Source organism: Cervus canadensis, chromosome 17, assembly GCF_019320065.1.
Source record: "Cervus canadensis isolate Bull #8, Minnesota chromosome 17, ASM1932006v1, whole genome shotgun sequence".
Lineage (NCBI taxonomy): Eukaryota > Metazoa > Chordata > Mammalia > Artiodactyla > Cervidae > Cervus > Cervus canadensis.
The window spans coordinates 24,112,184-24,136,976 of record NC_057402.1 but is presented as its reverse complement, the minus strand read 5'-3'; the positions used below and the strand labels follow the sequence as shown (position 1 = coordinate 24,136,976).

Sequence of the window (24,793 nt, the reverse complement as noted above, 5' to 3'; positions counted from 1 at the left end):
TCTTCCATAATATTTTTTCTTTTCCATATCATAATTATAAAAATATACAATAGATCTTTTCACCAAGCCCTATACAGACCCTCATAAATCCCTCTAGTTTATCTCAATGTGCTATACAAACAACATTTTCTGTTTGCCAGGAAGTGACAAAAGTTAGGAACCAGTGTAAAGTGAGACCTCAATTCTGAAATAGGAGAAGCTCTGGAAAAGGAATAAAGGATATAAAAGCTCACACACTAGAAGGCAGGTCAGGAGATGGAGAGAAGCCTAGATCAATTGAAAATGTTTGATAACGTTAATACATTTCTAATCCAAAAGAAAGTTTTCAAGTCAACACGAATGCACCATTAGAGCAGCCACACTGCAACTAGCTTCCACACAACCAAAAGGGCACTTTGGGTAGCATATTCTGTCCCTGGCAACCAAAAGTATTCTAAATGATCCATTCCATATAAGAAGGGGAATCTCATAACCTAGGCAGTGGACACACTTGAAAGTTATACTCTCAGGGGCAGCTACTATCAGTAGGAAAAGTTTATTGCTTAAATCAGAGATCAGTCAACTTTATACAAAAAGGGCCTGATCATGAATATTTTAAGCTTTGTGGGCCATGTGGCCTCTGTTGAAACAGTCAGCTCTGCCCTTAGATCATGAAAGTGGCCATAGACAATATATAAAAGAATGAGCTTGGTTGTGTTTCAGTAAAACTATGAATACTGAAATTTGAATTTTGTTTAATTTCCATGTCACTTAGTGTTATTCTTCATTTGGTTATTCTACTCAAGTTGGGCTTCCCAGGTGGCACTAGGGGTAAAGAACCCATCTACAATGCAGGAAACATAATGAAATGCAAGGGCTGGCAACCCACTCCAGTATTCTTACATAGAGAATCCCATAGACAGAAGAGACTGGTGGGACACAGTCAATAAGGTTGCATAAAGTCGGACACAACTGAAGTGACTTAGCACTCAAGCAAAATGTAAAACACATTCTTAACTCACAAGCTGTAGAAAAACAGCCAGTAAGGAGGATTTGCCCTACAATTTGTAATTTGCCAACCGCTTGCTTAGATTCTCATCCATAGATGAGATGCTAGCCCTCTATCACCCTCCTAGGGCAGAAAAGGTAACAGGTCTTCCTGGTTCATCTACAAAGAGGGCAAACCAAGTGGAAGAAAACTCTCTAGACTTCCTCCAAGGCTAACTATGAGTGGATGAGAGAATAACCCAAAAGGAAAAGTAAAGAAATGCTTACTCGTCTTCTGAACTTCAAGTATGTTTGTGATTGGCTACAAGTAAGGTTACGGTCTTTTCAATGACAGACTCTTCCTGGCTTGCCCCTCTAGGCGCTATAGTGTTTAGAGATAAGATTATGGTTGGTGGTTTAGTCACTAAGTTGTGTCCAACTCTTGCGAACCCATGAACTGCAGCCTGCCAGGCTCCTCTGTCCATGGGATTCTCTAGGCAAGAATACTGGAGTGGGTTGCCATTTCCTTCTCCAGGGGATCTTCCTGACTCAGGGATTGAACCCGGATCTCCTGCATTGCAGGCAGATTCTTTACCGACTTGAGCTATGAGGGTAGTGTTTAGAGATAAGATTATAATTCTTTCTTAATCTTGAATATTCTTGCATGATGAGATACATTCTAATCTCTCCACTGTGTGAAGATGTTGAAGGGAAAGAATTTCTTGACTAGTTCAGTTCAGTGCTTGGGGACGAGGAGCCGCGGGAGAAGGTTGGTGGCCCGTGGCATGCAGAGCTGGGGGTCGGGCTGGGAAAGGCCGCTCTCCGCCTTCCCGCCCCGCCCCGGCGGCCCCCCTCCGCGCCCTCCGTTCTCCCCGGTCGGGGGCGCCCCGCCACCCTGCCCCGCCGCGCCCAGTGGCGTCGTCTCCGGAGTGTGTGTCCCTCTTCCCGCCCGGCCCTCCCCGCCACGTCCCTCGAGATTGGGTTCGGGGTGGGGGTGCGCGGAGCGCCCCCTTCCCCCCACCCCACGGGCCTTCGCCCGTGGCGCCGGCCGCGACTGCCTTCCCCGCTCCGGCCGCGGACCGCACGGTGCGTATCCTCCGGTCGCGTCTCGCGGGCTGTGCAGCGTGACGGCTTGGCGGCTCCCCGTCGCGGTGCCGCTTGCCTTGCCCCGTCGCCTCCCGCCGCCGGCCCTAGACCGGTCCGCCTCGGCCGGTCGTCGGTCGTCCGCTGCTATGGGCCTGCCGCGCGGTCGCCAGGCGCCTCCCCACGCGCTCCGAGGCTCGGAGCTTTCTCCCACCCCGCCCCCAGCCACGCCTCCTGCGGCTGGCTGTCGGTTCTCTCGCCCTCTCGCCCCCTTACCTCTGTCGTGTGTCCCCTGCCAGCTTGGCGCCACGCTTCCCGTCGGAGCCCCTTTCCTCTGCCCTGGGTGGTGGGGGGGGTGGGGGGGTGGGTAAGGGTGCCTGGGAACGCGGGGGCGGGTAGGGGGCCCCGGTGGACGGGAAGGGGGCCGGTCGTACCGGTGTGCGACGGGGGGGGGGGGGGGGGGGGGGGGGGGGGCTCTGTCCCGTTTCTGGGGGACGTGTGGGGGTGGTCATCTGGCGTCGGCGCAGACCTCCTGGCGCGGGCTTCCCTGGTGGCTCAGAGGGTAAAGCGTCTGCGAGACCCAGGTTTGATCCCTGGGTCGGGAAGATCCCCTGGAGAAGGAAATGGCAACCCACTCCAGTACTCTTTGGAAAATCCCATGGATGGAGAAGCCTGGTAGGCTATAGTCTATAGTCCATGGGGTCGCAAAGAGGCTGGACACGACTGAGCGACTTCACTTCACTTTCACTTCAGTTCAGTTCAGTCACTCAGTCGTGTCGGACTCTTTGTGACCCCAGTCCTACTCTTTGCGACCCCATGAATCGCAGCACGCCAGGCCTCCCTGTCCATCACAAACTCCCGGGGTTTACTCAAACTCATGCCCATCGAGTAGGTGATGCCATCCAACCATCTCATCCTCTGTCGTCCCCTTCTCCTCCTGCCCCTCAACCCCTCCCAGCATCAGGGTCTTTTCCAATGAGTCAACTCCGCATCAGGTGGTCAAAGTATTGGAGTTTCAGCTTCAGCATCAGTCCTTCCAGTGAACACCCAGGACTGATCTCCTTTAGGATGGACTGGTTGGATCTCCTTGCAGTCCCAGGGACTCTCAAGAGTCTTCTTCAACACCATAGTTCAAAAGCATCAATTTTTCGGCACTCAGCTTTCTTCACCGTCCAACTCTCACATCCATACATGACCACTGGAAAAACCATAGCCTTGACTAGATGGACCTTTGTTGGCAAAGTAATGTCTCTGCTTTTTAAAATGCTATCTAGGTTGGTCATAACTTTCCTTCCAAGGAGTAAACGTCTTTTAATTTCATAACTGCAGTCACCATCTGCAGTGATGTTGGAGCCCAAAAAAATAAAGTATGACACTATTTCCACTGTTTCCCCATCTCTTTTCCATGAAGTGATGGGACCAGATGCCATGATCTTAGTTTTCTGAATGTTGAGCTTTAAGCCAACTTTTTCACTCTCCTCTTTCATTTTCATCAAGGGGCTTTTTAGTTCCTCTTCACTCTTTGCCATAAGGGTGGTGTCATATGCATATCTGAGATTATTGATATTTCTCCCAGCAATCTTGATTCCAGCTTGTGCTTCTTCCAGCCCAGCGTTTCTCATGATGTACTCTGCATATAAGTTAAATAAGCAAGGTGACAGTATACAGCCTTGACGTACTCCTTTTCCTATTTGGAACCAGTCTGTTGTACCACGTCCAGTTCTAACTGTTGCTTCCTGACCTGCATACAGGTTTCTCAAGAGGCAGGTCAGGTGGTCTGGTATTCCCATCTCCTTCAGAATTTTCCATAGTTTATTGTGATCCACACAGTCAAAGTCTTTGGCATAGTCAATAAAGCAGACATAGATGTTTTTCTGGAACTCTCTAGCTGTTTCGATGATCTAGCAGATATTGGCAATTTGATCTTTGTTTCCTCTGCCTTTTCTAAAGCCAGCTTGAACATCTGGAAGTTCTCGGTTCAAGTATTGCTAAAGCCTGGCTTGGAGAATTTTGAGCATTACTTTACTAGCATGTGAGATGAGTGCAATTGTGCGGTAGTTTGAGCATCCTTTGGCATTGCCTTTCTTAGGGATTGGAATGAAAACGTACCTTTTCCAGTCCTGTGGCCACTGCTGAGTTTTCCAAATTTGCTGGCATATTGAGTGCAGCACTTTCACAGCATCTTCTTTCAGGATTTGAAAGAGCTCAACTGGAATTCCATCACATCCACTAGCTTTGTTCGTAGTGATGCTTTCTAAGGCCCACTTGACTTCACATTCCAGGATGTCTGGCTCTAGGTGAGTGATCACACCATCGTGATTATCTGGGTCATGAAGATCTTTTTTGTACAGTTCTTCTGTGTATTCTTGCCACCTCTTCTTAATATCTTCTGCTTCTGTTAGGTCCATACCATTTCTGTCCTTTATTGAGCCCATCTTTGCATGAAATGTTCCCTTGGTAGGTCTAATTTTCTTGAAGAGATCTCTAGTCTTTCCCATTCTGTTGTTTTCCTCTCCTTCTTTGCATTTCTTGACTGGTAGGCAGTAGTAATTCTCTGAAATGGTGGGGTAATCTTCAAGCACAAGGGGGAAAAGTCTCAGGGAAGGTGGAAATAGGAGCTGTACACTCTTTCCCTCCTTAGAATGAGAGTATGGGTCCTGAAGAAGGAAAATTACAAGCCCATCTGAAGCAGTCAGGGGTCTCTGAGGGATGGAGAACTTTTTTGATCATAATTAGAAAAAGAATCAGGGAAGGAAAAAGGGCAAACATATTTCATGAACATAAAGTTGCCAGATTTAGAAAATAAAAATACATTCAGTTAAATTTGAATTTCAGATAAGCAATAAATCATTTTGCATGCAACTATGTTCCAAATTTTGCATCCTGAATCTATCTGGCAACTCTACAAGCTGCAGTGAGGGAAGGAGTTGAGGGCTCTAGCATTTCTGCAAAGAGAGAATTGGGACTTCAGGAAGCAATGGCTTCTCAGGGGCCCCAAATGGCTGTCAGGAGCTTCTGGGGACTCATTACTCATCCCTTTCTAGTTCTGATCTCTTACACCACCCAGCAATGTTCTAACCTTCATTTGGAATAAGTATCTGCCATTTTGAAGAGGCAGCATGTAAGGCTTCTATGCCATGTATACAAAAGCTCGTGGCCCCCAATACCTTAAAGAGCAGAGAAGACAAGACCGTGACCTTAAACTCCACCTGTCCCCTCCTCTGTTCTCCCCGCCCTCCTCTCCCTCCTTTCACACAAGTGTCTACGGAAGGGTGGAGGGACTCTCTCTCTTTCTTGCTCTCTCTCTGCATTTTGGATACAGTCTTAACCAGTTCTTACTTAAATTGCTTCTCAGATAAAGACTTAAAACCCTCAAAAATGTACTACTTAGATGGGTAAATTCCTTTTAAGTTCCCACTGAGTTCCAAAGAACATGGATTCTTTTATCAACTGAAACAAGACTCTCACTTCTACCAGCTCTGAACTAGCTATTCCCAAACTATAAATGTTCAATTACTTCTCAGACAGCAAATGCACATTTTGCTTCCTTATGCTATATTTCTTGTATGGTTTGCATTATCATTTGCTAAATACACTTGGATACTATTTATCTCTGGAAACATCTCTCAGAGCTTTGTGAGACTTCTTGCCCTCTAGAAGCAGCCCAAATAAATCACTGAGTATCCATTTAACACACAAAAAGAAAAAGATTCCAGTTTTCCAAATAGGGCCATTTGTTTAATCTGTTTGGCTGCTAGGTAGCTGTGGAAATGGTGCTGATGAAACTATCAAGCCCTTTAGGTTTTGTCTCTGATGGGAAAATCCAAAAGTTCTTACCATTTCCATTTTGAAAAATGCATGCCTTCTATTCCTTGAACTGAGCATAGCTTAATGAGTCTGTCTACTTAACACATGGGCTTTCCAGGTAGCTCAGTGGTAAAGAATCTGCCTACAGATTCTACAGAATCTGCCTACATCAAACAGATGAGTTTGATTCCTGGGTTGGAAAGATCCCCTGGAGAAGGAAATGGCAACCTACTCCAGTTCTCTGGCCTGGGAAATCCCATGGACAGAGGAGCCTATAGTCCATGAGATCACAAAGAGTCAGACATGACTTAGTGATGAAACAACAACAATAATACCTAATATATAAATTATAAATATTCTTGACATCTATTCATTTTTAAACTTTAAAATTTGCTTTAAATGAAAAATCTAGGACTTTCCTGGTGGTCCAGTGGTAAGATTCTATGCTCCCAATGAAGGGGGCACAGGTTCAGTCCCTAGTCAGGGAACTAAGATCCCACATGTCATGTGGCTCAGACAAAAAAAAAAAAAAAGGTAAAGAAAAATCTATTCCCCACAAAGATATAAATAAAATGCCTTAACTTTCATGCCAACTGGAAAAGATCTCACTGTGCAGAGAGCAAGTCAAATTAAATTTATCATACATCCAAGAGAGAAATCACTGCACTAGACAATTAGAGACCCAAGTTCTAATCCCAGCTTTGTCCACAGTCAAAGACAAGAATTTCTTTCTGTACACTGTTTCTCTCTAGTTAATTGTTAGAAATAAATTATAATTTTATATGATGTATTTGCCTAAAATATATAATATTACAAATATAAATGAAGTCCCCTAGATTTCTTCAATCCTTTCCCCGAAACCCAAGAGACAACCAAAACCCAAGAGATAACTTCTACTATAAACTAATACATATCTTTACTAGGCTGTTTAGCTATGCCATAGAAAATAGATAGTATTAATTTTTGTGGGTCTTTTCACATAAATGTTCATAAAATACATGCAACTCTATAGCTCGCTCTTTTCACTCTATGATACATTTTTGAGATCGATCCATGTTGATGTGGATAGCTCTTTTTTCTCTGAATAATATTTCACCATCTAATAGACCATGTCCTATCTATCCACTCTAGGGACAGTTACATTGTTTCCGATTGTTCTCTATAGAAACAATTTTAATAGATACTAAATTGCCCTCCAAAGCCAGGGATCATTTACCATTCCCACTAGAAGCACAGGAAGCACCTCTTTTTCCACAACTCAACAACACTGAATATTAATAAACTTCATTTTTGTCATACTAGTAGGTAAAAATAAAATAATATCTTGTGCTGATTTTAGTTTGCTTTTCCTCCCTAGCTTAGTGAAGGTGAACGTCTTCTCAAATGTTCTTTAGCCTCTTATATTTTTCTCTTCTGTGAATCCCATGTTTATGTCACTTACTTATTTTTTGTTGGTTTATTTGTCCTTACTGATTTGCAGAGCTCTTAATAAATTCAAGTTATTAATTCATTGTTATACATGTTGCTTTTTGTAACTTCAAAACATAGCAGAGTATCTAACTCTTATTAAGAGGTAATAATTATCTGTTGGTTACATGAATAAATGAATGTTGCATAAAAACCATGCATTGGGCAATCACTCTGTAGCTTACAACAGAGCTATGGCACTTTAACTATTTAGCTGTGAAGAACAGGCAAGTGGGTACATTAAGTATGAACCATTAAATGGAGTACCCTATCGTTTCTAAATCCCCAGTACTTAGGACAAGGCCTTCTATAAAATAGCAGCTCAGTAAATGTTGAATGCATTAAAGACCAGAATGGAAGAAACCAAAAGAAACTCCTCCTTGACCGGGGTAGGGGATTAAGAAGTACAAACTACTATGTACAAAATAAGCTACAAGGATATATTATGCAACACAAGGAACATATCCAATATTTTATAATAATGTAAATGGAATACAACCTTTAAAAATTCTGAATTACTATGTTGTACACCTGTAACTTATATAATATTGTACATCAACTATACCTCAATTTAAAAAAAAGAGCCTCCTTCCTCTTACATGCCTGAGAGATCAAATTTTCCATCCCATAATAAGCTAACAAAAAATTATAATAAAATATGTCATGCAGCCAGTACAGAAAAATGTATTAAATATCTGCTCTGTTCCAAATCTCTTGATCTCCACAGCAAAAATGGGAAATTAGAGCCAAGCAGACACCTCACAAGAAAAGCAAATAAAGACAAAATGAATGCTTCGAGTCACTAGACTCAACTTAGGGAATTCATGGTAAAATCTGACTGCTTCATCCACTGCTTCTTTCCCCTGGGGACCAGGGAAAGGACTGAGGGGCCAGGACTGTGCCTCCACCTTGCCTATCTCTTCCTCTTTCCTCCTCCCTCCTCCCCATCTCTCCATTTCAAATGCTTCCTTCTTTCTCTTTCCAGATTGTTGTTCTTTTCTACAGAGTGTTGATCCCTGGATTTTCCTGGATTGTCATGATTTCTGTTGAAAGACTCTCACAGCAGAAGCAACACCCACATTTATATATATATGTATGTATATATATGTTGCTTTTCTTCTGCTTTCTTGCTCCATCAGGGCTCTGTGGAGTTATTTGGTTTAATTACTTCTGGCAGTTTGCCCATCAAAATGTGCAGTTCTTCAAAGGGATGGAAATGACAGTGAATCTGCCTCCTCCCGAGCAATTGAGGTTTTCCTTTGAATCCTGTTGTCTTGGAAACAAGTGAGTTTCATTGAACATACACCTACCATAATGGTTAAAACATCAGCTAGAGGCATCACTCCCCCACAATCCATTCTCTGTTTTGCCCAACTCAGAGGATGATTGGCTGCTAGACTAGAAACGGGCTGTGAGTGAAGACATCTGGATTCTAGCCTTAGCTCTGAAACTATTCACATGGCTACAGGCAGGTCAAATAACCTTTTTGAGCCTCTATTTCCTTATTTAAAAATTGGAAAAAATAGAACCTCTTCTATCTATCTCAAATTCAATGGGAAGATTAAAAGTGGAAATAGACATGAAAAAGCACTTTGGAAACTACAAAAAGATAGGCAAATATAAGCACATACTTGAATTATTTTCCTCTTGCTCAAAATGAATCATGAAATTTTAGCTCAGATATGTATAAGTTCTGTTTATTATCTTATCCTAATGGTAAAACAGACCACCTTTAAAGACCTAAGCACCTGAGAGCTGAAAATGGTCATCAGTGACAGTAGTTACTCCCTTTGTGGTCCATTCTGCTAAATGAAAAGTAACTCCATGCAGACAGGAAAGCTGTGCCCACTACTGTTGACTACTCAGAGTATAGTACCAGGCACAGCCTAAAGTTACTTCTGTTTTAGTCATCCCTGGCTGCATAACAAGCCACTCAAATACATAGTGGCTTCAAGCAATCCTTTTCTTTTGCTCACAGTTTTATGGATCAGAAATTCAAGGTCTTGCCTGGGGCAGTTCATCTCTGCCATATCCAGGCAGTTGGGGCTAGATGACCCACTTCTCTACATGTCTGAAACCTCAGTGCTCCTTGGCAACTCTCTCTCTCCACTTGGTGTCCCAACCTCCAACACCTCTTCACATGTTTGAGGGCTCTCACCACTATGGTATCAGGGTAGGTCCTTTTATTACATGCTGTTTGACTTCCAAGAGACAGGAAGCAGAAGCTGTTGCGTTGGTTAATGGCTATACCTAGAAATGGCACAGCATCACTTCTGCCACGCTCTACTGGTCAAAGAAGAAACAGGACCTGTCCAGACCCAAGGGAATGGAGAAACAGATTGCATCTCCTGATGGAAGAAAGGCAAGGTAAACCTTGCAGAAGAGTGTAATGTTACAGCTGTCTCTAGGAGACTCTGATATCTCCTTTGGCATTTGTCATCCCTAGCAAGGTATCTCCTAGTTCTGCCACACCAGGATTAATGAAGATCAATAGGTAGAGAACAAGATGGCAGAGAAGTAGGTGAACGTGGAATACATCTTTCTCCACGGATACATCAGGAACACACCTTCAAACACAGAAGTGCATGCAGAACACCCGCTGAGAGCGGACAGGAGGACCTGACCAGCAGAAAAGAATATATAGACCCACGCAAAACTCAGTAGGATGAAGGAACTAGGGGGAAAAACAGGAGTGTTAGGACTGGACCTGCCCTCGACAGGTGGGGGAACTGAAGCAGGGGTCCAATCCCCACATCGGGGCAACGGTCTGAGTCAGAGGAGAAACATTTAAGGCTGAGAGTGAAACAGCGGACCTGTGGCAGCCTAACTGGAATGAGAATCAGACAGTCTTTGTCACAGCCATACATACCCCGGACAGGGATGCAGATCTCCTGGAAGGCACAGCAGCTCTAAGCTGGAGTTTAGGTATTGTGGAGCAATCCCAGGGCGAGGGCTGCTGTGAACTGTGGAGAGATGAATCGAGGGGATGTGAGGAGGAGATTGTGGTGGGAAATGCCTGTGGAGGAAAGCTGGGCAGCCATGGAAGCAAGGGGATACTGCTGCGACGGTGGAGCCATCACCATAGCCTCTCTCCCCCCACACGTCAGCGCTGGCAGCTGAACAATAGAGAGGCTGGCCCATCAGACGCCTGGCACTGAACTACAGAGTAGGACCCCACCCAGGGTGCCCCTTTAAGTGCCTGATGCACCAAACAACAGAGAAGGACCCCAGGCCAGGAAGCCTCTGAGTGCCTGAACGGGCAGAGCTACAGAGAAAGACTGGCCAAAGAGGCCCTCTGATGACCAGCTACAGAGGCTTGAAAAAGAACTCCTGCAGCAGAGGCAGTCGTGTCCCTGCGCACTTGGCGCCGCCAGGGTTCCCGCAAGCCAAGCAGCTGCGCCACCTTCATGCTCAACTCTCCCTGGGGCAGAGCTGCCAGAGGCAAAAAGAAGTCTTGCGCCTATGCATGCAGGGTCACTTTGGTCATGTCCAGCTCTTTGCGACCCTGTAGACTGTGGCCTGCCAGGCTTCTCTGTCAGGAAGGGAGGTTCTCCAGGCAAGAATACTGGAGCGTATTGGCCAATACTGGTTGCCATGCCCTTCTAGAGCACTCTATTTCCTGCTGCCCTAGACGCCAACCCCCCTGAGTACCTGGTGCTGCCAGAACCGCTGTGACCCAGGCAGCTGCACCACCTCCACACCTGGCCTCACAGGGGCAAACCCGAGTCTTCCAGGGCAGCCTCAGGAGCAAACCCCAGTGGACAACCCACGTGCAGAGGTGGAAATAAAACCACAACTGAAACCCAGGGGCAGTGGGCTAAGGAAGAAGACCCCAAACCTTCCCACCAGCTGTACAAACTGCAGATTAAATCCACACGATCAACTAGGCAGACTCTGTGTCTATGGAATATATAAAAGGCCACTGAGAGCTCCCACCAAAGAAGACACACTAGTTCTGCTAGCTGTGGACATTGGAGGCAAGAACACACAGGAGTACGAGCAGATTAGAATCTGAGCTGCCCCCACAGCAGGTCCAGAGATCAGCACGGTGTTGGAGGGCATCCTAGGGAGGTGAGGTGGACTGCAAGGTAAGGAAAGGAGTCTGACAGCAGTGATTCAAGAAAAACACATTTAATATTCTTATGTTTTGACTAGTTCTGTAGATTCTTTGGATTTTTTTTTCTTTTTTTCCCTCCTCTGTTGTAGTTGTCAATTTTACTGGCACTAAGATATCCAATTAGGCTTTTGAAAGTTTTTTTTTTTCTCACTCACATTTTTTATCATTGTCATAATCATTTTTATCATTATCATTGTCATAAACCTCTGCTTCTATGTTGGGCTTTTGCGGTTTTGTGCAGTTTCCCTTTTCTCTCTCTCTCTCTCTTTTTTCTTTTCTCTTTTTTTTAATTTTAATTTTTAAAACCTATTATCATTTTTTGTACATTTATTCTTTCGTTTGCTTTTCCTACTTTCTTTTCCCCTTGCAGTTAACCTTTAATGTATGTAAATTTTCTTCATCTACCTCTATTTAACTTTGCATATCTATTCTTTATTTTCTTTCCTTTCCTCTCAACATTTTGTTAGTTTTATTTTCATTGTTTTATTCCCCAATTGGCACCTTGCTTTTGTTTTGTTTTCCAGTTTGTGCTTTAGTTAGTTTTGTTCTGGTAGATATAATTTTTGGTTTCCTTTGTTTGCTGGGTCAATCTATTGTACTTTATTTTTGTTGGCCTGTTTTGATTTTGCTTATGGGTGTATATGTAGATATTCAGTCACACTTTTTATTGTTGTTATAAACCTCTGCCTCTACGTTGGGCTTTTGCAGTTCTTGGAGTTTTCCTTTTTCTTCCTTTTTTCTATCTTCTTCCATTTTTTTTTCTTTTCTCTTTTTTATAGTTTTAATTTTTAATTTTTTTAAACCTACTATATTTTTTCTACATTTATTCCTTTCTTTGCATTTCCTACTGTTCTTTTCCCCTTGCAGTTAACCTTTAATGTATATAAATCTTCTTCACCTACCTCTGTTTAACTGTGCATATCTATTCTTTCTTTCTTTTCTCTCTTTCCTTTCCTCTCAACATATTTGTTAGTTTTGTTTTCATTGCTTTATTTCCCACTTGGCACCTTGCTCTAGTTTTCTTTTCCAGTTTGTGCTTTAGTTTGTTTTGTTCTTAATGGGTAAGTGTAATTTTTTATTTCCTTTGTTTGGTGAGTCAATCTACTGTATATGTGTTGGACTCTTTTGACTTTGCTCATGGGTATATATGTATATGTATATATTCCATTATTTTAATTATTATTTGCCTGGTTTTGTAACTTCCATTTATCTGGGGGTCATCTTTGGCTTCTCATTTTTGGATATTTGTCTTAATCTCACTTAATGCCATAACAAACCACTTGTTCCTGGCCAGAGATCAAGCCCTTAGCCTTTGGAGTGGGAGCACTGACTCCAAGACCCTAGACTACCAAAGAACTAACCCTACGGAGTATCAAATAGTGAGAACTCACACAAAGGAAACCACTTGAATACAAACCCCGGCTTCACCCAATCACCAGTAGCACCCTGTGCAGGACGCCTCATCTAAACAACAAACAAAACAAAAATATAAACCCAATCATCAGCAGACAGGATTACCACCTCACTCACCCTTGCCCATCAGAGGAAAAACAAACAAAAACTTAGCACAAATCTCACCACAAACCAGTGGACCAACCTTCAGTTCAGTTCAGTTGCTCAGTCGTGTCCGACTCTTCAACCCATGAATCATAGCACGCCAGGCCTCCCTGTCCATCACCAACTCCCAGAGTTTACTCAAACTCATGTCCATCGAGTCAGTGATGCCATCCAGCCATCTCATCTTCTGTCGTCCCCTTCTCCTCCTGCCCCCAACCCCTCCCAGCATCAGGGTCTTCTCCAATGAGTCAACTCTTCACATCAGGTGGTCAAAGTATTGGAGTTTCAGCTTCAGCATCAGTCCTTCCAATGAACACCCAGGACTGATCTCCTTCAGGATCGACTGGTTGGATCTCCTTGCAGTGCAAGGGACTCTCAAGAGTCTTCTCCAACACCACAGTTCAAAAGCATCAATTCTTTGGCGCTCAGCTTTCTTCACCTTCCAACTCTCACATCCATACAAGACCACTGGAAAAACCATAGCCTTGACTAGACAGACCTCTGCTGGCAAAGTAATGTCTCTGCTTTTTAATATGCTGTCTAGGTTGGTCATAACTTGTCTTCCAAGGAGTAAGCATCTTTTAATTTCATGGCTGCAATCACCATCTGCAGTGATGTTGGAGCCCAAAAAAATAAAGTCTGACACTGTTTCCCCATCTATTTCCCATAAAGTGATGGGACCAGATGCCATGATCTTAGTTTTCTGAATGTTGAACTTTAAGCCAACTTTTTCACTCTCCTCTTTCACTTTCATCAAGAGGCTTTTTAGTTCCTCTTCACTCTTTGCCATAAGGGTGGTGTCATCTGCATATCTGAGGTTATTGATATTTCTCCCAGCAATCTTGATTCCAGCTTGTGCTTCTTCCAGCCCAGCATTTCTCATGATGTACTCTGCATATAAGTTAAATAAGCAGGGTGACAATATACAGCCTTGATGTACTCCTTTTCCTATTTGGAACCAGTCTGTTGTACCACGTCCAGTTCTAACTGTTGCTTCCTGACCTGCATACAGGTTTCTCAAGAGGCAGGTCACGTGGTCTGGTATTCCCATCTCTTGAAGAATTTTCCACAGTTTATTGTGATCCACACAGTCAAAGGATTTGGCATAGTCAATAAAGCAGAAATAGATGTTTTTCTGGAACTCTCTTGCTTTGTCAATGATCTAGCGGATGTTGGAAATTTGATTTTTGTTTCCTCTGCCTTTCCTAAAACCAGCTTGAACATCTGGAAGTTCACAGTTCATGTATTGCTGAAGCCTGGCTTGGAGAATTTTGAGCATTACTTTACTAGCATGTGAGATGAGTGCAGTTGTGTGGTAGTTTGAGCATTCTTTGGCATTGCCTTTCTTTGGCACTGGAATGAAAACTAACCTTTTCCAGTCCTGTGGCCACTGCTGAGTTTTCCAAATTTGCTGGCATATTGAGTGCAGCACTATCACAGCATCATCTTTTAGGATTTGAAAGAGCTCACCTGGAATTCCATCACCTCTACTAGCTTTGTTCGTAGTGATGCTTTCTAAGGCCCACTTGACTTCACATTCCAAGATGTCTGGCTCTAAGTGGGTGATCACACCATCGTGATTATCTGGGTCGTGAAGATCTTTTTTGTACAGTTCTTCTGTGTATTCTTGCCACCTCTTCTTAATATCTTCTGCTTCTGTTAGGTCCATGCCATTTCTGTCCTTTATCAGTCCCATCTTTGCATGAAATGTTCCCTTGGTATCTCTAATTTTCTTGAAGAGATCTCTAGTCTTTCCCATTCTGTTGTTTTCCTCTATTTCTTTGCATTGATCACTGAGGAAGGCTTTCTTATCTCTCCTGGCTATTCTTTGGAGCTCTGCATTCAATAGGGAATATCTTTCCTTTTCTCCTTTGCTTTTTGTTTCTCTTCTTTTCACAGCTATTTGTAAGGCCTCCTCAGACAACCATTTTGCCTTTTTGCATTTCTTTTCCATGGGGATGGTCTTGATCCCTGTCTCCTGTACAATGTGACAAACCTCCGTCCATAGTTCATCAGGCACTCTGTCTATCAGATCTAGTCCCTTAAATCTATTTCTCACTTCCACTGTATAGTCATAAAGGATTTGATGTAGGTCATACCTGAATGGTCTAGTGGTTTTCCCTACTTTCTCCAGTTTAAGTCTGAATTTGGCAATAAGGAGTTCATGATCTGAGCCACAGTCAGCTCCCGGTCTTGTTTTTGCTGACTGTATAGAGCTTCTCCATCTTTGGCTGCAAAGCATATAATCAATCTGATTTTGGTGTTGACGATCTGGTGATGTTCATGTGTAGAGTCTTCTCTTGTGTTGTTGGAAGAGGCTGTTTGCTTAGCAGGGCAGAAACCAAAAGGAAGAAAGAACACAACCTTGAAGCCTGGGAAAAGGAGACCTCAAGCACAAAGAGTCCCATACAGGATAAACCCAAGACATATGTTAATGAAACTAACAAAGGCTAAACACAAAGAATATTAAAAGCAGCAAGGGAGAAGAAACAAGTAACATACAAGGGAAACCCTGTACACTTAACAGCTGATCTTTCAGCTGAAACTCTACAGACCAGAAGGGAATGTCAGGACATATTTAAAGTACTGAAAGGGAAAAATCTACAACCAAGATTACCGTACCCAGCAAGGATCTCATTCAAAATTGATGGAGAAATAAAAAGCTTTTCAGACAAGCAAAAGTTAAGAAAATTCAGTACCACCAAACCAGCTTTACAACAAATGTTAAACAGACTTATATAGTCAAGAAATACAAGAGAAGAAAAAAGATCTACAAAATCAACCCCAAACAATTAACAAAATGGCAACAGGAACAAATATATCAATAATTGCTTTAAATGTTATTGGATTAAACGCTCCAACCAAAAGACACAGACTGGCTGAATGGATACAAAAACAAGACCCATATTTATGCTGTCTATAAGAAACCCACTTCATACCTTAAAACACATAAAAACTGAAAGTGAGAGGATAGAAAAAATATATTCCATGCAAATGGGAAGTAAAAGAAAGCTGGAGGAGCAATCCTCATATTAGAGAAAAGAGACCTTAAAATAAAGAAGATTACAAGAGATAAGGAAGGACACTACATAATCAAGGTATCAATCCAAGAGGAAGACATAACAATTGTAAATATCTATGCACCTAACATAGGAGCACTTTAATACATAAGACAAACACTAACAGATACAAAAGGAAAAATGACAGTAACACAATAATAGTAGGAGATTTGAACACCCCACTCACACCAATGGACAGATCATCAAAACAAAAAATTAATAAGGAAACACAAGTCTTAAATGATACATTAGATGAGATGGATCTCATTGATATCTTCAGGACATTCCATCCAAAGGCAGAAGAATACACCTTCTTCTCAAGTACACATGGAACATTCTCCAGAATAGACCACATCATGGGTCACAAATCAAACCTCAGTAAATTTAAGAAAATTGAAATTGTATCAAGCATCTTCTCTGACCACAACACTATAAGTCTAGATATCAGTTACAAGGGAAAAAAGTGTAAGAAACACAAACACATGGAGATTAAACAACATGTTTCTAAATAACCAACAGGTTACTGAAGAAATCAAAAGGGAGATTAAAAAATTTCTAGAAACAAATGACAATGAAAACATGATAACTCAAAACCTGTGGGATGCACCAAAAGCAGTTCTAAGAGGGAAGTTTATAACAATACAATCCTTCCTCCAGAAACAAGAAAAACATCGAATAGACAACCTAACTTTACACCTAAAATAACTGGAAAAAGAAGAACAAAAAAAAAACTGGTAGAAGGAAAGAAATCATAAAGATCTGAGCAGAAATGAATGAAAAAAAAGAAATGAATGAAAAAGAGGTGAAAGAAACAATAATAAAGATTAATAAAACTAAAAGCTGGTTCTTTGAGAAGATAAACAAAATTGACAAACCTTTAGCCAGTCTTATCAAGAAAAAAGAGAGAAGAATCAAATCAACAAAGTTAGAAATGAAAAAGGAGAGGTTACAACAGACAAGGCAGAAATACAAAGGATTATAAGAGACTAGTATGAACAACTATATGGCAATAAAATGGATAACTTGGCAGAAATGGATGGATTCTTAGACATGTTCAATCTTCCAAGAATGAATCAGAAAGAAATAGAAATTATGGACAACCCAATTACAAGCACTGAGATTGAAGCTGTGATCAAAAACCACCCAAAACAAAAACCCAGGACCAGACGGCTTCACAGAATTCTATCAAACATTTAGAAAAGGGCTAATGCCTATCCTTCTAAAACTCTTTCAAAAAGTTGCAGAGGAAGGAACACTTCCAAACTCATTCTACGAGGCCACCATCACCCTGATACCAAAACCAGACAAATACAACACACACACACACACAAAAAAAAAAACTACAGGCCAATATCACTGATGAACATAGATGCAAAAATCCTCAACAAAATTTTAGCAAATAGAATTCAGCAACACATTAAAAAGCTTATACACCATGATCAAGTTGGGTTTATTCCAGGAATGCAAGGATTCTTCAACATAAACAAATCAATCAGTGTGATACACCATATCAACAAATTGAAAGATAAAAACCATATGATCATCTCAACAGATGCAGAAAAAGCCTTTGACAAAATTCAGTACCCAATTATGATTCAAACTCTTCAAAAAATAGGCATAGAAGGAACCTCCCTCAACATGGTAAAGGCCATGTATGATAAGCCTACAGAAAACATTATTCTCAATGGTAAAAAACTGAAAGCATTCCCCCTAAGATCAGGAACAAGACAAGGGTGTCCACTTTCACCACTATTATTCAACATAGTTCTGGAAGTCCTAGCTACAGCAATCAGAGAAGAAAAAGAAATAAAAGAAATCCAGATAGGAAAAGAAGAAGTAAAGCTCTCACTTGTTGCAGATGACATGATACTGTACATAGAAAACTAGAGCTAATCAGTGAATTTAGCAAAGTTGTAGGATACAAAATCAATACACAGAAATCATTTGCCTTTCTATATACTAACAATGAAAAATCAGAAAGAGACTCAATTCCATTCACCATTGCAACAAAAAGAATTAAATACCTAGGAATAAATTTACCTAAGGAGACAAAAGAACTGTAGACAGAAAATTATAAGACATTGATGAAAGAAATCAAAGATGACATAAACAGATGGGGAGATATTCCATGTTCCTGGGTAGGAAGAATCAATATTATGAAAATGGCTATACTACCAAACACAATCTACAGATTCAATGCTATCCCTATCAAATTACCAATGGCATTTTTCACAGAACTAGAACATAAAATTTCACAATTCATATGGAAACACAAAAGGCCCCAAATAGCCAAAGCTGTCTTGAGAAAGAAGAATGGAGCTGGAGGAATCAACCTTCCTGGCTTCAGATTATACTACAAAGCTATAGTCATCAAGACAGTATGGTACTGGCACAAAAACAGAAATATAGACCAATGGAACAAGATAGAAAGCCCAGAAAGAAACCCATGCACCTATGGGTACCTTATTTTTGACAAAGGAGGCAAGAATATACAATGGGGCAAAGACAGCCTCTTCAATAAATGGTGCTGGGAAAACTGGACAGCTATGTGTAAAAGAATGAAATTAGAACACTTCCTAACACCATACACAAAGATAAACTCAAAATGGATTAAAGACCTAAATGTAAGACCAGAAACTATAAAACCCTTAGAAGAAAACATAGGCAGAACACTCAATGACATAAATCAAAGCAAGTTCTTCTATGACTCACCTCCTAGAGTAATGGAAATAAAAACAAAAGTAAACAAGTGGGACCTGATTAAACTTAAAAGTTTTCGCACAGCAAAGGAAACTATAAGCAAAGTGAAAAGACAACCCTAAGAATGGGAGGAAATAATAGCAAATGAAACAACTGACAAAGGATTAATTTCCAAAATATATAAGCAGCTCATACAACTCAATGCCAGAAAAACAAACAACCCAATCAAAAAGTGGGGGAAAGGCTTAAACAGACATTTCTCCAAAAAAGACATACAGATGGCTAACAAACACATGAAAAGATGCTCAACATCACTCATTATCAGAGAAATGCAAGTCAAAACTACAATGAGATATCACCTCACACCAGTCAGAATGGCCATCATCAAAAAGTCTACAGACAATAAATGCTGGAGAGGGTGTGGAGAAAAGGGAACACTCTTGCACTGTTGGTGGGAATGTAAATTGATACAGCCACTATGGAAGACAGTATGGAGATTCCTTTAAAAAACCACCATATGACCCAGCAATCCCACTCCTAGGCATATACCCTGAGGAAACCAAAATTGAAAAAGACATGTATCCCACTGTTCATTGCAGCACTATTTACAATAGGTAGAACACGGAAGCAACCTAGATGTCCATCAACAGATAAATGGATAAAGAAGTTGTGGTACATAAACACAATGTAATATTACTCAGCCATAAAAAGGAACACATTTGAGTCAGTTCTGATGAGGTAGATGAACGTAGAGCCTATTATACAGAGTGAACTGGGTCAGAGAGAGAAAGATAAATATCATATTCTAACACACATATACAGAATCTAGAAAAATGGTACTGAAGAATTTATTTACAGGGCAGCAATGGAGAAACAGACATAGAGAATAGATTTATGGACATGGGGAGAGGGGAGGAGAGGGTGAGATGTATGGAAAGAGTAACATGGAAACTTACATTACCATATGTAAAATGGACAGCTGATGGGAATTTGCTGTATGGCTCAGGAAACTCAAACAGGGGCTCTGTATTAACCTAGAGGGGTGAGATGGGGAGGGAGATGGGAGGGAGGTTCAAAAGGGAGGGGATATATGTATGTCTATGGTTGATTCATGTTAAGGTTTGACAAAAAACAACGAAATTCTGTAAAGTAATTATCCTTCAATAAAAAAAAAAAAGAGAAAAAAATAAAGATCAATAAAGCACCTACTGAGACTTTGACCACTCCCAGACACTATTATCAGACCTTGGTGAATAAGGTCTTCTTCCCAGGAGCCAAAGAAGCACCTAAACAGACTAGATACATGAAACTCCAGTTTGGATCATTCACATTTGGAAGAAAACATGGTACCTCAGGCCTCTCCACATCTAAGCACATTTCTAAAAGTAGCTTCAGCAAAGAAACCAGCCAGATACAAAGAAAAATATCATATCAAGGGTCACATTTTGGTCTTGCTACACAGATTTAACATATGTGTCATCTTGGATTAATTATATAACCTCTCTAGGTCTCAGTTTCCTCATCTGGACAATGTGGGATTTATACCTCTAATAATTTACCTTTCAAAAATTGCTGAAATTATTAAATTAAATGATGTATATAACATGCATTTTAGTTATAAATCAGTATAAGAATGTCAATTATTAAATCAGAAAGACAACAGAGGCAGATACTGGCTTTGCCTCTTCATGGATGTGTGACTCTTAGGGAAGCTTACTTAAACATTCTGTGCCTCCATTTAATCTTCAAAGTCTGGTTTGGCATGCCAGATTTTAAAAATGTATCACAAACCAGAACTTCCCTAGTGGTCCCATGGTTAAGAATTATCTGCCAATACAGGGGACATGAGTTTGACACCTGGCCCAGAAAGATTCCACACGCCACAGAGCAACTAAAACCCTGCACCACAACTACTGAAGCCTGAGTTCCCTAGAGCCCATGCTCTGCAACAGAAGAAGCCACCACAAATGAGAAGCCCACGCACCACAACTAGAGAGTAGACCCTGCTAATAGCAACTAGAGAAAGCCCATGCACAGCAATGAAGATCCAGCACAGCCAAAAGTAAATAAATATCACAGATCAGAAGTTAAAAGGAAAAATGCCAAACCATGCATCAAGAGAAAATAAATGCATGTTGTAAGCACTATGGGATAGACTTACTGGTGTGGTTTTCATTTAAAATCTTAAGCCAAACATGGGATGGCTAATAGAGTAAAATATATCTTCCATACAGTGACTGAATACTCATTGGAAGGACTGATGTTGAGGCTAAAGCTCTAGTACTTTGGCCACCCGATACGAACAGCCAACTCATTGGAAAAGACCCTGATGCTGGGAAAGATTGAAGGCAAATGGAGAATAGGATGACAGAGGATGAGATGGTTGGATGGCATCACTGATTCAATGGACATGAACTTGGGCAAACTTTGGGAGATAGTGAGGGATAGGGAAGCGGGGCATGCTGCAGTCCATGAGGTCACAAAGAGTCAGATGCAACTTGGCAATTAAATAACAACAGTGGGTGAGTAGGGGTCTGGAACCAGACTTCTGGATTTAAATTCTAATCTCTCCTTTGAACAGTTGTGTGATCTAGTGCAGAATACCTAACTTCTGACCTCTATTTCCTCATCTCTAAGATGAAAGTAATGATATTATCTACCTCATAGGGTTGTTGTAAAGATTAAATGACTCAATGCTCTGAAAACAGTATGTAAAAACATAATAAGAATTAGTAAATTTTAACTACTACTCTTCATCTCAGTCATTTTATGTCTGCTGTATAAAAGCTCAACTCCAGTGTCAACACTATGACAGCACACCTCATCAAGAGGGTATGAACATATATATTAATCATAGAATTGAGATTTATTAAGGCACATGGCAGGACTCTCAAGCAGGTGCAAAATTGCCTGAGAGAACAAGGAAAGAAAACAAATCTTGATTTTTACTGAGTTTCACTGTGTTTGGGGAGGGGAAGGGTAGCCTAGGATGTGTGTTCCCATATGAGAAAAGAGACTGTCTGTCACCCATGCCAAAGGAGGCTGCACTTTCTTATCAACTTTCCCAGATGTCTGGCACAAAGGGAAGAGGGACAGGAAAGGCTTAAAAACTGTCAGAAGTTAAATAGTATCAAAAAATGGTTAGACTCCTCATTTTAACATCATAAAGATCCTTTATATTTCTTGTAAGCATACAACTAAGCACATGGAAAAGATTTTGTCAGTGGTCACCTTTGTAAATTCTATTACTAGTTTTAATAGTTTTTTAGCTAATACTGATGGGTTTTTAGAATAGACAATTACTCTAACTATAAATAATAAGAATTTTCCATTTCTAAAAAATTAATTCAATAAAATTCAGGTTACAAAGTTAATATACAGAAATTTGTTGCCTGTCTATACACTAACAAGTACTGAACTCAATATGTCAGCAAATTTTGATAACTCAGCAGTGGCCACAGGACTGGAAAAGGTAAGTTTTCACGGCAATGCCAAAGAATGTTTAAACTACAGTGAGTACAACTGAGCTCATTTCACATGCTAGCAAGGTTATGCTCAAAATTCTTCAAGTTAGGCTTCAGCAGTACATAACCGAGAACTTCCAGATGTACAAGCTGGGTTTAGAAAAGGCAGAGGAACCAGAAATCAAATTTCCAACATTCGTTGGATCATGGAGAAAGCAAGGGAATTCCAGAAAAATTTCTACTTCTTTGATTAACTAAAGCCTTTGACTGTGTGGATCACAACAAACTATGGAAAATTCTAAAGAGATGAGAATACCAGACTACCTTACCTGACACCTGAGAAACCTGTCTTCAGGTCAAGAAGCAACAGTTAGTATCAATGTATGACAAAACCCACTGAAATGTTGTGAAGTAATTAGCCTCCAACTAATAAAAAAAAAAAAAAAATGAAAACCTAAAAGACCGAATATTTATTATCAGATAAGTAATGTTGACATGATTTTAATAAATGAGTTCAAACTGGCAAAAAAAAAAAAAAAAAAGAAGCAACAGTTAGGACCTTACATGGAACAACCAACTGGTTCAAAAATTGGGAAAGGAAAACATCAAAGCTGTATATTGTCATCCTGCTTACTTGACTTACATGCAGATATATCATGCAAAATGCTGGGCTGGATGAATCACAAGCTGGAATCAAGATTGTTGGGAGAAATATCAATAACCTCAGATAGGCAGATGACATCATTTTAATGGCAGAAAGTGAAGAGGAACCAAAAAGCCACTTGATGAGGATGAAAGAGGAGGGTGAAAAAGCTGGCTTGAAACTTGAATATTCAAGAAACTAAGATCATGGCATCTAGTCCCATTACTTCATTGCAAATAGAAGAGGGAAAAGTGGAGGCAGTGACAGATTTTCTTTTCTTGGGCTCCAAAATTACTGAGGATGGTGACGGCAGCCATGAAATTTAAAAAGGCTTGCTTCTTGGAAGGAAAGCCATGACAAAGCTAGACAGCATATTAAAAAGCAGAGACATCACTTTGCTTATAAAGCTTTGACATACAGTCAAAGCTATGGTTTTCTCAGTAGTCTTTTACAGATGTGAGAGTTGGACCATGGAGAAAGCTGAGCACCAAAGAATTGACACTTTCAAATTGTGGTGCTGGAAAAGACTCTTGAGAGTCCCTTGGACTACAAGATCAAACTGGTCAATCCTAATGGAAATCAGCCATGAATATTCATTGGAAGGTCTGATGCTGAAGCTGAATCTCCAACATTTTGGCCACCTAATTCAAAGAGCTGACTCTTTGGAAAAGACCCTGACGCTGGGAAAGATTGAAAGCAAAAGAAGTGGGTAACAGAGGATGAGATGGCTAGATAGCATCACCAACTCAATGGACATAAATGTGAGTGAAATCCAGGAGATAGTGGAGGACAGAGGAGCCTGGCATGCTGTAGTCCATGGGACAGCAAAGAGTCGGACACAACTTAACAACTGAACAATAATAATAGCAAACTATCAGAAAGAGAAATTAAGAAAACAATCCCATTTATAATTGCATCAAAAATAATAAAATACCTAGAAATCAATCTAATCAAAGAAGTAAAAGAGTTGTATTCTGAAAACCATAAGACATTGATGAAAGAAATTGAAGATACACAAACAATTAAAAAAATATACCATGCTCATGGATTGAAATAATTAAAATTGCTAAAACCATACCACTTAAGGCAATCTACAGATTCAATGAAATCCCTATCAAAATATGAAAGCCATTTTTCACAAAACTAGAACAAAGACTCTTGAGAGTCCCTTGGACTGCAAGGAGATCCAACCAGTCCATCCTAAAGGATATCAGTCCTGGGTGTTCACTGGAAGGACTGATGTTGAAGCTGAAACTCCAATACTTTGGCCACCTGATGTGAAGACGTGACTCACTGGAAAAGACCCTGATGGTGGGAAAGATTGAGGGCAGGAGGAGAAGGGGACAACAGAGAATGAGATGGTTGGATGGCATCACCAACTCAATGGACATGGGTTTGGGTAAACTCCAGGAGTTGGTGATGGACAGGGAGGCCTGGCATGCTGCGGTTCATGGGGTCGCAAAGAGTCGGACATGACTGAGCGACTGAACTGAACTGAGAACAACTCTAAAATTTGTATGAAAACACAAAAGACCCTGAGTAGCCAAAGCAATCTGGGAAAAGAAGAACAAAGCTGGAGTTATCACAATCCTTGATTTCAAACTATGCTATAAAACTGCAGTAATCAAAACAACATGACACTGGCACAAAACCAGATATAAATCAGTAGAACAGAATAGCAAGTCCAGAAATGAGCCTAAGTTTACATGGTCAATACTCTATTACATAAAGGAGGCAGGAATATACAATGGGGAAAAGACAGCCTCTTTAATCAATGGTATTGGGAAGCTGGATAGCTGCATGCAAAAGAATCAAACTGGGCTAGTTTCTTACACAATATACAAAAATAAACTCAAAATGGTTTACCGACTTAAATTTAAGACCTGACCATAAAACTTCTAGAAGAAAACAGGAAATACATTCTTAGACA

At 40.9% G+C, this 24,793-nt stretch overlaps 1 protein-coding gene across 1 annotated transcript in view; it reads left to right on the top strand.

The window, feature by feature from the left end:
- The first annotated feature begins 1,984 nt into the window (after nucleotides 1–1,984).
- LOC122455329 (60S ribosomal protein L7a-like) overlaps nucleotides 1,985–24,793 on the top strand; it is a 65,565-nt gene continuing 42,756 nt past the window's right edge. Inside the window, exon 1 of the mRNA XM_043490392.1 lies at nucleotides 1,985–2,052. The gene's annotated coding sequence lies outside the window, so the exon portion shown is untranslated. The remainder of the gene's footprint in view (nucleotides 2,053–24,793) is intronic.